At 34.1% G+C, this 17969-nt stretch overlaps 1 pseudogene across 1 annotated transcript; it reads right to left on the bottom strand.

Annotated features, from left to right (window-relative positions):
- Nucleotides 1-172: 172 nt before the first annotated feature.
- Nucleotides 173-8504, bottom strand: LOC148864702 (short-chain dehydrogenase TIC 32, chloroplastic-like; annotated as a pseudogene). Its single transcript, XR_016110517.1, has 8 exons — nucleotides 8115-8504; nucleotides 6429-6660; nucleotides 6172-6248; nucleotides 5528-5677; nucleotides 5017-5096; nucleotides 2550-2634; nucleotides 2079-2125; nucleotides 173-470 (listed from the first exon to the last, which is right to left on the bottom strand). The product of XR_016110517.1 is annotated as a short-chain dehydrogenase TIC 32, chloroplastic-like (transcript).
- Between the last annotated feature and the right edge of the window lie 9465 nt (nucleotides 8505-17969).

The following is a 17969-nucleotide window of genomic DNA, read 5'->3' as shown; positions in this document are numbered from 1 at the left end:
TACATCTATCAGTAAAGTTGGCCTGAATGTCATACAAGCAATTTTTAATTCATTTTGTTCATAAAATATTATTAAAGTCATTCTGAATTCATTTTATTAATAATATAATTTGGTCATTTTTAGTCCGAATATAATCCAAATTCAATCCGAATATTCTATGGACACAATCCAATTGGAATCCAAATATAAACGAATTTGATTTGGATCTACATATATCCCTAGAGGATTGATTCATTTGATTCGTACAGACAATGTTTTTTTTTTTTATGTTTCACTTCATACAGGTAAAATGAATGTATCACATGGGTACATCAATTAACAAGATTTCTGCTAAAATCCCGTAATTTCTTTGCAAGCTCCATATATCTAGCCTGTGGTCCTGGTTGGGCCACGTTACTGTCACAAAAATATTCACCAGTTACACCCTTGACTTGCGTATGCAATGCCACATAGCATGTGGTTGCTGCCCCCTGCAAACAAACCCAGTGAAATGTACAAGCAACTAAAGTGCATGATCAGGGACTTCCAGCTCTAAAGAGTAGGGCACTTCTCTTTATGTCCTGGGTTGTAGAATCATGCCTAAACCACAACCACTATATTCCGATTGGTAACTAGAGCTATGTTTGGTTTTGTGGGTGTTTATTGAAAAAACTCCGCTACATAGGCATTGACGCTTAATGTGCATGAAACCACTGTATGGTTTCAACATTTATCAAATAAACATTAAAAAACATAAATTCTTGGATTTATGTGCATAAGTCACTTGGGAAAATGTCAAATAATCCTTGTTTCCCCCAATGCCCCAGTATTTCTTGAAATGAAATGCTTATGTGACATACTTTATGGGGTGTTAATCTGAGGTAGAAAGTAATAAACATTTGAAGTTATGTTCAACCAAATAGCAAAAGCAAGAAAGGATAAAGTAAAGTTTTTCAAATAAACATTTAAAACAATAGACACCCCAACATAAACACCCACACAACCAAACACATACTAGGTATAGCTAGTTAAGACATGAATAGCCTGATATAGCTCCAACTTGTGTCAGTGTCGGGGTGTCCTAAACTCAGTTCACCCATTCCAATATGGGGCGGTACAGGCCTATCTTTTGGTGGTCTGGTGTCAGACTGCTCTATTTTAGACCCAAACTGGTTTTGGACAGACATTGGTCCAGCCTATACAGGCAGGTATAAAGTTTAAAACTTCCCTTAATTGTGTGTAGGTATGTATCAAAGAGAGAGAGAGAGATCCAAAATTCAATTTTATGCCATTTGAGCCAACTTGGTTCCAGCACACTAGCACCTAAGTTAAGCTTGATTGGATGGTTCCTTCAACCAACACCGGACCTAGATCCAGCTAAGACCAAAAGCACTTTGATGGTTGACCTTGGGATGATTTCTTCTTTCTTCTTCTTTTTTATTTTTGGGGTAAAAGTACTTGGGGATAATCTAGCCCCAGTATTGGAATATGACCAACCAATGCAAAAGCAAATGTCTTAATTAAACTTATGCATAAGGGTGTAAAACTCTATGAGAAAGCTAAAACTCGAGATATCTATACCATATAATGTGGATAAAGGATTCTGTCCTCAGAACACTTGTAGCCGTGCATTGATTTGCATTCATGAGTGCAAAACTCGAGATACCTATCTCCATAGTTGTATGTTTTCATTCATGCAAAGATGTTCTTAATTCTCAGTTTGAAAGGAGTACAAATACAAATATGTACAGTGCAAATACATACAAAATAATATAAAATACACAGATTTGCATTCTACATATATTTATATTTGTACTCCTTCCAAACTGAGCCTAATGCACGGCTGTAAGTGTTGTAAAAACAAATTCTGAGGATGAAATCTAGATATAATGTGGGTACTTGCCTTGGTGTCAGTGAAGATCATAAAAGTTAGATAATGCTAAGACACTTAAAAAGGTACAGTAAAAAATTTTAAAAAGCCTGGATTTTCAAGCAAGTGGTTGAAGCCCTACCTATTTTCCTTAGATAAATTTAGGGATACAAGGTTAACCATTGATGGAAGGGTCTAGTATGGCTTTAGAAAACAGTATAGGAAATACCTGCTGAACACTTTTAATCACATATTTAAAGATCATTTGAACAAAACCTGCATGCAAACAACACAAGAATCATAACTCAAGTGTTAAACCCTCTTGATCACCTACTGATGGGTGTCTCAGTTGGACAGTTAGTGGCTCGTTCCAGCAGAGACTTGGGATCAAATCCCATGGCCACCTTTTTCTTTTAGGGGGGGGAGGGGGGTTATGGGTCTGGTAGTTCAAGCCTCATGGAAGGAGAAACTTTCTTGCATATTCAGAATGGATAAAAAGAAGGATTTTGCTTTGAAAGATGATTACTGTGTCTCATGGTCTTTTTCCCCTCACCACCACCCCCCTTAATGATGGAGTACCGTTGTTTCTTAGGACTGAACCAATTCAACTTGCGTTTTTTTTTTTTCTATATGCAAATTTTCAGTTATATCTTTGAGAAATGTTTAATGTATCTAAAAGTGAAGTACCTAGATGGCTTACCGTTTAAATTTCTGTTATGACGGAACAGATTGGTGGCAATAGGTCCTAGGTGAACTGAATTAGCTGTTATGTCCACCCCTTCTTCCTGTTTAAACATGGGAGGGGAAGCAGGAAAGAAAGAAAAAACCGCTTGAAATGACTATCAAAAAACAAAAAAAAAAAATGACAACCCTTAACTACAGGGAGCATGTAAGCATGGTAACAGTGAAAATATCAATTAAATTTGATTAAATCATGTGAATCTGTAGATAAGACAGAGATGTGAGAGACAACAGGATATACACATGCTCATGAGCAATAAATAATAATGAATTATTTAACAAATGATTAATAATGTTTATGTAAAAATATGAATAAACTAAAACTATACACCAATCTGGAGTGCAAGATTATATATGTCATACTAAAACATAAAAAAAGAAATCTGTTGTATGGTCTCTTCAGTTTGTTCAGTGAGAAATTTGATTTGAATTGATATATGTTCTTGTGTGATTTAAGCACCCATAATTCAACAATGGATGTGGCACTGAACAGAATGGAATGACGAAACAGGATTCATGTAGCCAACCCCATATAGTTGGACAAGGCTTAGATGATGATGAAGATATTCTCCATGTGTAGATGATAACTTCATGACATTTCATGATTCTCATGGAAAGATGCCAATCACAGGACAGCAGCAGACCAGTAATATCAAATTCTGGATAACTGCTATTTGAATGTGAATAGTTTAAAACATTAAAAATTTGGCTCTTTTGCAATGTAGGCAAAAACATGTGAAGTCTATAATAGTGTCAACAATTTGAAGAGACTTCCCAACAAAACATCTTCACCTTGGAGGGAGGAGGACCGGTTCAGACTTCTTTGCAAGGAAAAGAAGAGAAGAGCCCATTAGATGATAAATATCAAACTCTCTCATCCTCACCCTCACGCCTCTTCATCCTAGATTCCAAGACAGGGTGCCATTGTCAACAAAAACCATATCCCTAATCAGTTTGTTTGTGTTAAAAGCAAGGTTGTACAATCTAGGGAATACAAGACATAAAGGTGAGTCTCCCTAACAAAGATATTCCTAAAACTTAACCCTATTTCTAGGCTTCCAGCAATGGAATCATACTGACTATGCTATGTGGAGAGAAGATGGACACAATGGATTTCCAGAGTCACTTTAGGTTGGAAGTTCTAGAACTACCAGAGTCCCACGCATTTGGGTTTATCCTATCAATGCTTTTGATTACCGAATTCCACAAAGTATCATTTTTTGGGGGGGATAGCCAGAGCCACTTTCTTAGAAATGCTACCAATAGGGTCGATGGTTTTAAAATGAATTCCTTGAGCTGTTGCTTTTAGTCACATTTATGATGCTCTTTTCTATACCATTTACCCTTATTTGTACAGTATGATATGATTAGCAGCATTATACCTAAAATCAGTAAACCTATATAAAACACCAATACAGGCATAAGTAAACCCAAAAGAACTCTTTATCACTTAGGAGTCACCTTGGAAATTATGATATTAGGTCACTCAGGAAGAGAGGCCACATTCAAAGTTTTGGACAAATGTCTTGCTTTGATGATAAAAAGAGAGGCCATGATGGATGCTGCTCCTGTCATGATGCTAAAAGACTGGATATTGTAGATGCATCTTATGATGACAAAGTCCCCGAAAAAGTATCCTAAAAGGCATTATTTATTTATTCTTTTGACAATATGGAAAATGAAGAAAAGGATCAAATTCAAAATCCCCATAGACAAGAATGAAAAGGAAGAGATAATCTAAGGTTTAGAAATGAGCATGGATCTTTTCATCTGCCTTGCTGGTTCTGCTGCATGGCTCATTGGTTCTATACTTCCGGTGGGAATTCATTCTGAAGCCACTAGAGTGGTGGTGTCCATCTAATTGATTGGGGTAATTTCTCTTATGTGTTTGGATTATCCATGGATCCATGGGCTAGGGCTCTGGGCAATGACCCCTGCAGATTTTTCTTGTGGTGTCACTCAAAGTTCTCTTTGAGTAGTTGAGTGCACAACATGCTTTTCTCACTATCAATCCTTTCTCTGATGCATATAATTCCAGCTTTTAGGCTGTATCTGTAGGGGAGGGGCACTGCATTAATGGGCTCAGCTGTAGTGGGGAGACTTTTTTATTCTTTTACTTCTATTTGAATGAAGTCTTATAAGAAAAATATATTCAGTGCTCAAAAAGGACTACTATTACCCAAGGATGGTCTCTGCTATCTGGGGTCTATTGGGAGGAGCGGACTGGATACAGACCTAACCTTCTGCTGCATTTTTTTCACACAAATTGGCCATTCTCAGATTCAAAACAACCTTCTCATGCTTGTCAGCCTGAGATTTTAATATTGCACCAAGCAATCGCTTTTGCTGTGATAAACAACACCATTGACCAACTTTCACTTTTATTACTTGAAGAAATTTCTTGTTATTAGCAGATTGTTATATACCTTCAGACATCTAGCAAGTTCATTTGCATGCAATATATTGGCAAGCTTTGATTGACCATAAGCAAAAAAAACTGGTGTACCTGCAAATTAAGAAGTCTAAAGATAAATAACAACATTGAACAAATCCTCCATTTGATGAACTTTCATAAACAGCTATACAATTACAAATAAGAAACAGAAAAAGACAGGTATTCTTAAGAACAAAGGGTGCAACATAAACTTTGCCCTATGAAAATGGACAAAAAAGTGAACCTGACAACTGAATCAAGCAATTGTTACCCTGCCTCTTTCTTTCTTATTTAGTGACCATAACCATCAGAGCAAGCAGACCAACAGTTTTCAATTAAAGAAATCAGAAATATGCTTCTGTTCATTCCGTTTTTAAATGACTTCATGCACCTCTACTAAGCAATACAAGAAAACAAGCGCATGTAGTCCTTAGAATTATAACAATACCCTTCCAAAGTAGAGAGTAATGCGAACGAAAATGGTAGAGGAATTTGGAAGTTACCCAGATTCATCATTGATTTTGTCAAAACGAATTCCTTCACGATATGTAAGCCTGTGACCTTCTGATGAAACATTGACAACCCTTCCTTTTTACTTTCACGTGCAGTACTCTTCATTGTACCCAGTAAAAGATCTGTCAAAAGAAAATGACCTGAAAAAATAACATTATAATCTATTTATCATCCCCTGATACATGTAATGAAGGAAAAGAGACAAACAGTAGACTCAGGAGAGCCCACTCTAAAAATTTCAACAGAACATAGTATTTTTTCACTAAAACTACATTAAATTTAACATTGTGTTTTACTAGAAATTTGCATTACATATAATTTTTTTTATTTTCATTTTTCATTTTTTGTTTTAACAATTATGATGCCCCAGGCCGTGTTGATGGATATTGTAGGAGAACAACAGAAGAACTCTAGTATTTTTCAGTTCCTTGAGTGACAACAAAAAACGATATAACTGAATCTTCAAATTTGGAAGAAAATTAGAAGAAATTGTAGGTAAATGGATGAATGTTAAGAAAAAATAAAGTTTTTTTACCGTTCAAAATGAATCACTTCCATGAAGATGCTTCTTGGACTCAAACATTTATGTTAATCACCTAATGTTAGAGAATTAAGCCAGATCATGGTAAAATACCTAAGTGGTTTGTTGCAAACTGTAGTTCTATGTTGTCCTTGGACAGCTTGAATGGAGCCAGAACACCTGCATTGTTACTTAGAAGAGAAGAATGAAATTCAGATTCTATGTTTACCAAAACAATATATAAAGCATGGTCCAGAAGTCCGTAAAATGATAATAACCAAATCAGTACAATGGAACTCCACTTTCTAGGAGCATAGATAAAAGAATGTTTAAAAGAATAGTCGTAGTGATTCCTGTCCTTGGTTTCTTACATGAGAATGTTCAATGGAAGTCCCAAAGAATTGAACTCCGATGCAAATTTCCTTACTGATGCCAGTGAGGAGAGATCTAACTCCATAACGTCAATTTTAGCATTGGGAATTTCCTTAATAATTGCCTGTTTGACATCCCTACCAGTACCCACATTCCTGACTGCCATAACTACATGTACTCCACGTAGTGTAAGAACACGTGTAGTCTCAATGCCAATACCACTTGATGCTCCTGTAATTAAAATAAAATGAAAACAATGCTTTGTAATATAAGTTGTAAGAATGCGGAGAACAGATTTGAGATCCTTCATGCAAGTTAAAAATATATTCACCAAAGACAACCAAAAGAAGGTAAAGTATGGTATTCCCACTGGTTCAGTCACAGACTTATTCTTCAAAACAACAAAAACGTAAACAAACTCACCACTTATAGCTCAATTGAATCGGACAAGAATAATAAATAATTAATAGATATTAAGATATACCTAGCAATATAATTATTGAAATAATCAACAAATAGCCTTTTTAAAATTTATTAATTTATGTGAAATGAACATGTGGAAGCTTCTCAAACAGGAAACAGAAAGAGGTTGTATCTTCAACTGGCGGAGAAATTGGCCATGACTGCTCGAGTCATCCAAAATCTTATTGGGCTCCCCTTAAAAATAGTAATGGAAGGAAAAAATGATAGAATACAAATGTCATGAACATCTCAAAAGACATCCATGGCTATGGCTACTTTGGAGTTAGGACTTACAGTGCAGCACATATGACCACAAATCTATAACATAACTAGTGGAGGGAAGAACTTACATAATCTTTAGAGAATAGCTTAGATCAAACTCCATGGAATTGGCAACTTCTAGGACATCATTACCAACAACCCCTAATAAAGTCAGTTACTTCAGGACAGTCCATATATATCCAATTTTGGATAGCATACAATCAAGTCTATATATTATATATCATTCATTATTTATAATATAATATTATACATATATTTATATAATATATATTATAAATATAAAAAACGAAAAAACCAAAGAATCGATCCGATCAAAAACTGAAATCGGAAGACCAGTTAACCGGTGGTACCGGTTCAGTTTCGGTTGGCAAAATGAGAAACCAGTACTACCGGTTCGGTTTACAAAAGGGGCCATGGTTCGGTTCCGAACCATGGACACCCCTAGCTGCCAGTCTAATTTTAAGATCGGGACCCACTATCAGATATATCCCAATCTAAACAATGATTCCAATTATAGATATTTTCTTAGAAAAGTTAAACTTCTAATAGTGAATAAGCTATTATTAAAACCCCAAACATAATTCACAAAATTAGATGGTCTAAACTTATCTGATTTTCTAGACAGATAAAATTTTAGGTCAGACCTATTTAATGGTAGGTCAGGATCCTCTATTTACACAACCACCAAATTTTGTATAACTTCAAGAGCAGCAATTGGTTCATCAACGTGCTTAAAACATGAGACATAAATCCCAGTAACCATAAACTGAAATCTCCACCAAACTCATCCCAAATAATATCAATTACTGCCAAAATGGTGGAAAACGAAATCATCTTTACTCAATTTCATGTACCAAGATAAACAAGTAAACAGATAGACGAATAGAAACCAAGTAATACAGGAAAGAAACAAGAAAAAGAACAGAACATGCAAAGGTCACCTGTAACAATGGCAGTAAGGCCAGTGCCGTCGATTCCTTGTGTTACTTCCTCTGCAGTTGAAGAAGCTGAGAACCCAGAAGGTCCTGTCCTGCTAAACAACCACATAGTTTCTTCTCTGCACCCCACAAGATTAACAGAGACTCAAGAAAAAACAGAAACCGAAATCCAAGTCCGGTCAGTGCCTCTCTCAGAGTCTGCACTTCAATGATCACTCACCACTGTCCCCCACGAAAAACAGGAAGCATAACAGATCTTTATACGATGATGATCTTCGTCAAGGGCGGATGGGTGCGAGTAAAAAATCAAAAAATCCTCACCAACAATAATCTTTTTGCCGAATATGAACATGCCAGTGTTAGAAAGAGAAAAACAAAAACAAACAAAGAAACAAAGGGTTCGACTATGGAAAAGATATGATATCGGAAAGACAACTAACCAATAAATCAGAATCATTGGCGTGTTTATATTTCATTGGTCGAATGCGCCCACGGTAATTCTTTTCTCAAGAAGGGTCGTGACGTCATGCCCTTGAATTTCCATGGAGACAAGAACCATTTGGTCCTTGGTTCGTGCGCCGAGTTTAGGTGACAGACATGGGGTACAGAGTATTTGGTATTTGGTGGAAGTCGTCGTTCACTTATAGTTGAAAGTCTGCCTGGACCAATTTGAGATGAGGTGAGAACTAAGAAATAGTTATCTTCCACATTGGAAATGATTAAATTAAAATTGTCACAATTTTTTTTTTCTGATTCTTCCAATCTTCTCTGTCATTAAATTCTTTGGCTGTTCGGTTGTTATTATTTTTTTCGCGTCTGTAGATCAGTAGAAGGTCGTTGGACCATTATAAAACTTAAGTTGAGCTGATCTTTCTCTAGAACTTGCACAAGATTTAACTTGCAACATTCTTTTTCCATTTTCTGGTTCTCCTTCTGGGACTTCGTGGCTGCCACTAACTGCATCATGTGAACAGACACTGTCAACAGCTCTGCACAATGTTTCCTTGAAGACCCACGATCTCTCTCCCAGAAATAAAACTCAGCCAAGAGTCGTTTGGGGAGTAAGAGATATTATTTCTTGAGCTTTTTCTTAGCTTGAATAATGAATTAACTAAACCTGCGAATAGTTGAGATTTTGGCTTGCATGCAATTGACCAGGCTTAGCAATGCTTACGCCTGTCATGCAAAATGGCTTTTTTGCTGAAGTATGCTCTTTTTAAGAACTCGTTGCTTTAAAAAGGATTAAACAGATGAAACACAAAATAGGGAATATTAACCAGAGTGCAGATGATTTAATCTCCATTATTAACTTTGATATAGAAGATATATATCATAAACCAGAGTCCAAAAGAAACTTCATCCTCAATCCCATATATATAAAGAAGTTAACCAGAGACTAATAAAATAAGCTTCTTATTTAACCAACATGTAAGGTTCAAAACAACAGACACCGGCATCCACTACTGAGTCAAAGAAATGAACTTGATGAGAGAAGCACCCATGCATTAAGTGCAATATAACTTGCCGCTTGGAAATCCTGCCAACCACAAAGCCAAATGCATATAATTAAGTTGGTTTCTCAATATATTATAATTAAATTCATCATCAACAACAGTCTTCCTTTTAAGCAGATTGTATGGCAATAGAGTTTATATAAACAATTAACCTGTTAAAGAATCATAAGAATAAGCTAAAGCAACTGGATGGATTTAGATATTTTGTTGTAGTAGTAGTACAACACTGATACAGTTTTTCCATCTTAATTAGTATGTTCATCAACAAGCTTTTCTCTGATAAAGACCGTTAACGAACGATGCAAATTAACCAAGATGGAATGCAGGAAGACCAGAGGGAAACAACTTTTTGTTAAATATTCAAGGATCAGACCATATTTAAGTGCATGAGGAAGCATGTAGCTGCCAACCAGCTTAATTATTCCCAAAACACAATAAGCAGGCAAAGACGAAATTATTCAGAGCCATATTTCTTTAGAATATATAGATTAATTAAAAACAGAATTGTTTTTAAAATAACGTTTGTGAGAAGGAAAATGGGAAGTAAAATAACGTAGTCCCCAGTCCCCACTTTAAATGAAAGAAAGGAAGTGGTGAAGATTATTTGCTTCAAACTTTGCACTGCTAAGAGCACAAAAAACAGAAAGTACAAATTTTACATCAGGTAATTAGAGTGACAAACAAACAGATTCAAGCTTGAATAGGGCGCAAAATTTATCTGCACTACAAAAACAAACAATGACAAATGTTTGTTGGCGTTTGCACAATAAATTTTGCAAAGAAATTCATGGCACGTGACTTACACACGTACAGATTAAACTGATTTATTGAATTCGGAGAAGATGGTTTTACCAGTTTTATGGGCTTGATAATATCTGAAAATATTTTTACACCAACTCAAGTGTACATTTAATCAATTATACTTATCCAGAGAATTATATTTGTAAAAGAATTACAGGAATGTTATTAGAATGTGATTCGCCAATTATCATAATTTGGAAAGGAATATTATCTAAAGTTCCCATGACTTTTCAAAACCTCTATAAAAGCCCCTATATAAGCATTTAAGTATTAATAGAAATTGTTCATATAAGCATTTAAGTATTTCACATGGCCAAACTATCCCTATATATTAGGCCCATGCCCAACTCTAAAATTTATAGGCCTAGTCTGGACCTGGGCCTAGGACAGACGTAATTATGTTATAAAAAACACTTAATACGTTTATTGGCCATTCAAATACGTAGTTTGGTCATGTAAAATAGTTAAATGCTTACATAATCAACTTTTACTAATGGTAACTGACGGTGATCTAATTAAAATCTTAGCGGGAGGTAAATTTTATACAAATAAAAAGATTTTTTAATGGATTAAAAAAAGGAAGAGTTTATTGATGGGTTGGTAAAACGTTTAACCGATGTTTGCTTTTAGGAAGGAATTCTTAACATTTTCTTTTTCTTCTTAAAATAAAAAGAAAAAAAAATAAAAAAAATAAAAACCGAGTTCTATCCTTAATTTATATTAAAGACTTTTATCGTATTTTTAGTGGTCAATTATTTTAAACATAAACATTAACAATTTATTTAAACAAACTAGGATGATCATCTTCTAATCCTTGTACCAATTATATATATGAGCTGCACTGCATGAATCTTATTTTGTCATTCCATTTTGTTCAGTATCATATCCATTGTTAAATTATAAAAACATAAATCATTTGAACAAACTGTAACTCTAATACTAAGGGAGGATAAATCTCTAAGGCCCCGTTTGGTTCATGGGAATAGGGGTCTAGAATTGGAATCAAAATGACTATTCCGATTTCAACTATTTGGTTGGATGGAATCAGAATTCCATTCCCATTCTTGCTGGAATGGCATTCCCCCATTTGAGGGAATGGGCATTGTTTGCCCCTCTCTTGGGAATGAAATCCCATTCTTGTTGATTTTAATTTTCACTCTCATTCCTATCTGAACCAAATAAACTATGGAAATGGCCCATTCTTATTCTAATTCCAGAAGATTTCGATTCCAATTTCAGAGGATTTTGATTCTGACTATGAACCAAACGGACCCTAAGAGTAGAATAGGAATTTTCTATAAATAAAGATGAACAAAAATTGATTCTTCTTTTAACAATGATTTTGAATTTGGCCATGGTTCATTAAATTCTTGTATGTTAGACATGTGCATAAAACTCTCTTCTAAAGACTATCACATCTTTGTTTGGATGTATCTTTCAATCATGTTTGCCTAATTTTACTAGTATCCCATAAAAGATCAATATTGTTGCTGTCAACAATTTAAAAGAAGAAACATTAGATGAAATAAACTTTTTCAATCACCATATAACATATTTTTGTATTTGACATTCGATCAATATATTAAGATACCTTCCACATGGTAGGCCATGACCTGATACCCATAATTTTCAGGTTTGGATTGGTTTTCCCATAAAGTGCACCCAACAGCATATCCCATCCATCCATTGGGAACACTTTCAGTACTTATCATACAGAGATGTTCCTAAGACTCGGTTTGGAAGGAATACAAATATAAATATATAAAATGCAAAACTTTATATATATTTTGTATCTATTTGTACTGTACAGATTTGTATTTATATTCCTTTCAAACTGAGCCACAATGGGATTTGTGTGGCAGGGAACAAATGCAAACTCTTCATCAGTTTTGTTTAATATTACTCTATTTTTGACCTACAACAGTCATGGAGTTTTAAACAACAAAATGGAAGTACAAACAAAAATAATATGTATGAAAAAATCTAAGAAAATGCTTAAACAAAAAAAATATGAACATATTTTAATAATGGATTTCAATAACATGGCCTTGATAACATTTTGGCATCCAATTAATCCGTTCAACAATCCATATAAATGATTAGGGATATTACTTACTCGGGCGGCCCAATCCAAGCTTGGATGAGTAACCTGACCCATCTCAACCTTAACTCAACCCTAGACCTGAACCCAACTTGAATATGTTGAATTGCAAAAAAAAAATAATAATAAAGAAAAAAAAAAAAACACTTGAGTGTGTTGAAATTCAATTTAGGCTGAGCTTAAGCAGGGTAAATCAAGCTTCAGTTCCGATTTAGTCCGAGATTAGGCCTTTGGCCCATTTCAGGGATGGGCATGGGTTGACCTTACATGCCCTAACCCAACCAACTCACTGACAGCATTAGCACTGGCATCCAGCTGCACATTGGAAACAGCTAAGGGAGATGTTCCTGATGTTTGGCCGGATGTCATGCGAAAACAGGACTACCTGAATTCAATAGCTGTGAAATCAATGATAATTTATGATTGGTGTGGTGCATTATTATTGGTTCTACAGTCCACTTTACAACCATTTCATTTGGCTAAGGGGAATAATGTTTTCATGCTTCTTGCTTTTTTGGATTTTGAGAAGGGGGAAAGTTGGTCAATGAAATTTTCAAGAAATCCATGTTCTTTTTTTCAGATTTATTTTGGAAAAGTTTATTTTTCCAGTCGGTTAAGTGATACCAATCTTCTAGGTGAATAAATAACTTTACTACTTGGGAGAAAGTTGCCAACACTTGAATGAGACAAAAATGTCCCTTTTAATATTAAATTTTTATGGCTAAAATGGTCATTGCCTTATTTGTATGAGAAATAAAAGAATATGGGCAAATGCACTTACCTATATAGATCTTTCCTAAAAAATACTTACCAAGGTAAATGCATTTACCGAAACAACTTACCAAAAAACAAACGGAGCCTAAAATCTTCACAAGCCATTTCCTTCAACTCACTGTTTTGAAGGCTTTGATTTCCAATCATGTTTTTTGACGAGTCCTGTTGCCAAATATCTATGGACGTCCAATAATGACCTAAATCTCTTCCATTTTATTGGATCATAGTAAAACTGCACAAAAATGATAAAAAAAAAACAATAATTCTAAAGTAACAATTTAAAGGAAAAAATTCACACTTATACAATAATTAACATTATTTTTGAAAAATCCAATGGTGTAGAAACATATGATACTAATACCATGTGAGATGTATCATGTACCTCAGACTATGTCAAGGTGCAACATTAAAACGTCAATACTGTAAAAACACAAGGCGCAACGTTATGGTAGTCATATTACAATATTTGTAACTTGAGGACCATTTTTCAATATCAATACCAAAAGTGTTTGTACCATAAAATCTACTAACATTTATTATCTAACAAAAACTAAATAAATAATTACAAACCACTGGATAAAGTTAAATTTGTATCTATCTCTATACCATTATTAAAAATACAAATGAGCTTGAGAAAGGTTTCCTTGCCAAAATACCCTTATTTTTTAATATAGTCTCACTCTGATTGTGAGGGGGCAGAAAATATTTTTTAAGCTGCTAATTTTCACCTTATTTAATTAACTCTCATTCTTATATTTTGCAATATAATACCCATTTTTTTTAAACCATTACAAAACTAAAAGTATATTTTGTCATGTGACAAGTAAGTAATTCAACCATCCAGGTCTAATGAGTCAATCCATGATGTCATAGTTAAATAATAAAATTTTAAAAATAAAAATAAATACAAAAAATATAACATAGAAAAATGGTCATATTTCTAATATTTTGTATTAATCATATTAAAAAATAAAGTGATAAACGGAAATTACTTTTATCGATGATGGAAATCAAATGCAAAATTTAAAACCGACCCAAAAATGAAATCTTTTTTACTTTTGGTGGTGGGTTAACACATTCAACCTGTCAGGTCAAATGTATCAACCCTTCATGCTATAATTAAATAATAATAATTAAAAATATAAATATAAAAAATTAGAAAAAATATAGAAATTTTGTAGAAAATATTTGGACACATTGCTAATATTTTATATTTGGTATATTAAACAAAATAAGTGTGATAAATACAAAATATTTTTATATACATAAAAGTACAAAAAATTGTATGTAGAAAAATTTGGATTCATAGTATTACTATCATCATCATCATCTAAAATTAATTAAGACTTAAAAAGCATATTTACATTTACTAATAACTGGACAAAGACAATAGTCAATGTTTAAAGTATTAATATATATGAGTTTTAGACATGGTGCGGCATACTAGGAAAATACAGATTTTGAAAAAAAAAATCTACCATATCTACCACATATCATGTCCATGTTGGTGCATGTGGTCCATATCGGTGTATATTGATCGATATTTGACTACAGCAAATTGATACTCAACTATTACAAACTTTTACGTAAAAGACCATAGGCTTATATACTCAATCATTACAAACCATATTTAATTGTTACAAATCCTAGACAAACATTAGAATCTGATATAAATTCACATTTACCATTAAAAACCATACTTAATTTTTACAAATCCAACCATTACAAACTGAGATTCAATTGTTACAAATGGTCAAAAACCATTATAAACCCATGCTTCATTAACCATTACAAATCTAATCATCTATACTCTTTAAAGTTATGGCTAATAAGGCATAATTGAGAAATGGAGAATAGGAATTAAACCTTAAATATGGGACTTAAAAAGGGAGAATTGAACTACTCTAACAATAGAGATGAACCAAATTAATTCAATAAGAAGGGGATTTTAGTTTAGAAAAAGTTCAAAATTTTAAGGCCTCATTCATACTTTTTAATAAGTAAATATAAATATAAGGAAATCTATGATACCAAAAGAGCTTTCACCAATCAAGCTCCTTCCACGAATACCACCTGATTGGTTACCATTGTAGTCCAACACAACACACACGTATGAATAAAATGAACAAATCTATCCTCACCTTGTATCAATGTACAAAAACTTTCAAAAATGCTTTTGAGGTTAGTCCTATATATGAGTAACAAGTTATATTAAGTTGTAGAACTTCATTACTAATGCATTCCATTAATTCAAATCAGATGGGCCTTCAAAAACACAATCAATTCAAATTAATTAGATTAATTGGTTTAATTGGTTGACTTGAAATTTTTAATTAATCTGTAACCATTAAATGGTATATCATGGAAGATAATCTACTTACTAATAGGCAATTAAGTACATGATTTGTCTAGGAACCGAGAGTCACGATCTATCATCAACTCATCACCTACATTACTTCTTATATTCCCTTATTCAAGTTGTTATTTCCATGGCTTAGGACCTTATCAGTCTATACAATCATCACTCCCAATAAGGTAATAACAGCCAACCCATTTACCTCTCATTCTCTCGCAAGGATCCCAAAAACCCTATTACCATACGTTTCATAATTTAAACAGTTACAGTATATAGATTTGATAATTTCTTCACTTTCATTCCCTTCTTTCCTTTGTTTGTTTCAGCTCGAAAATATAAATTAGATACATATATTAGCTTACCGTATCGATCCTCTTGACTGAATCACGGGCTCTGTACTCGATGAGCCAACCTTCAGGCACACCGCTGTTTGGCCCCGCCACCACTACGACGGACTTGATACCATGATGAATAAGTTGTATTGGGTTGTAGCCATGCAAATCTACCATCGTCGTCGGTGGCGCTGACGGCACTGCAGCTCTCAACGGTGTTGCCACGATTACCCTCTCACTCCCTTCGGTCACTGGTTCTTTTCTTATCCTCCGTTTCAGTGGTTTCTTCTTCGTCGCCAACCTTCCATTTGCATTGACGTCAGGTGGATTAATATTGCTGCGAAGAAACGACTTCGCCACGACCTTCATCCGATTCTTTTCCATCCTCGCTGCCTCTTTCCACTTCACCTGCGATGTTTGCTGAAGCCTCGTCCCCTGATCATTCTGCCCCTCGGAACTGAATGGTGGTACAACCATCATCTCTTGCTCGGAACCGTGGTTGTCCATCATCTTTGAACGAGCTAGAGAGAACAAGAACCAGCAGGCAGAGTAGCTAGCTAGGGAGAGACTGATGAAAGATCATATTAAGGTGGTGGAGTTAATGCACGAGACCATGATGCCAAGTGTAGCAAAGGTAGGGAGAAATAATTACTTTATGAAACCGTAGAGTTATGGCATATTGTCGTAAGGTACCATACTGTGATTATTCAGGGGGATTTTGATACGATGATGCAATAGTAGGGAAAGGAAGGGACAGGCATGGAACCTTTACAAACCTTGTATGAGTTCACGCCTTTCATTTCCTTTTCCTTTAAGCCAAACATGGTTTTAGGATGGTAATTTCTACCCTATCGAGTGGGTATTCATCTCCTGCGGGTTATTTTGCTTGAATGACCAATTTTTAGGGGTGGGGGAAGGTTTTGAGATTGGGTACAGGTAGGGTATCCTATTAGATTAAATTTAATCTTTTCTGACCCAAATATTGTTAGAAAGCATATAAACTTTATGTATAAGTGTTAAATTTAATAATATTTTGAATTTTATGTGAAGTATAATTGATAGTTATGTGTTTTTTACATGTCATAATCAAATAATTAGAAATTGTGTTGCTTGTTTCTTCTTTGCATTTTCATATGTGGGGAGTGTTTGGATTCTCAAAATCCAACCCGCTATGAGTTTATTTTGAGGCAGGTATGGATTGGGAGGTTTAAGGAGGTGGGTAGGGTCTAGAATTTACAAAACCCTCTCCAAACCCGGCCCGTCGTAATCCCTACTTTCCTCTTTTCATTAATCTATTTTGTGGTTTTTTTTAATTTTTATTTTTCAAAACTCAAGTAGCCAACAACTTTAAGCCTTTGAACACTTTCATCTCTCATTAATTTACTATTAACTCTCTCTTCTCTTTCTCATTAACTCCTTTAATTTGATTATCTCTCCTCATTAATCATTCCATTAACTCTCTATCCTTCAATTAATTACTCCACTAATTCTCTTTCCTCTCAATTATTTCATTAAATTGCTTAGGATTTTTCAATTTCTTTTCCTTTTTTTTTTATTCACTTTCCTCTCCTCAATAATCTAATAAAATCACTTCAATCTAGCTTAGGCCCAGGGCCCACATCAAGCCCACAAATTTCAAGTCCAAATTTGGGCCTAATACTTCAAGACTAGCATGGGCCCAACCTAGCTTGTAAACAAATAAAATTTTAAAAAATAATTAATAAAAACATCATAAATGGTTAAATCACCTAAAAATAATGAGAGAGAGAATTCCATTATGTACACCATTTCTATTATTAGCCTATTATATTCCAAAGAGAGACAGAGAATTTTACTCTCATCCAAATTCCATTTACTTGTTTCATAATCAAATTCTATTTAATTGGTTAATTGTTAGAAAATTATAATTTGAAACCTAATAACTAAAATTAGTAGATAATTACTAAAGTTAATAAAAATAATAAATCTTAACAAATTTTT

The sequence above is a fragment of the Nelumbo lutea genome, chromosome 3, assembly GCF_056320005.1.
Source record: "Nelumbo lutea isolate HS-2025 chromosome 3, American lotus-T2T, whole genome shotgun sequence".
NCBI lineage: Eukaryota > Viridiplantae > Streptophyta > Magnoliopsida > Proteales > Nelumbonaceae > Nelumbo > Nelumbo lutea.
Note: the sequence above shows the minus strand (reverse complement) of the source record. Positions and strands in the feature narration are given on the sequence as shown.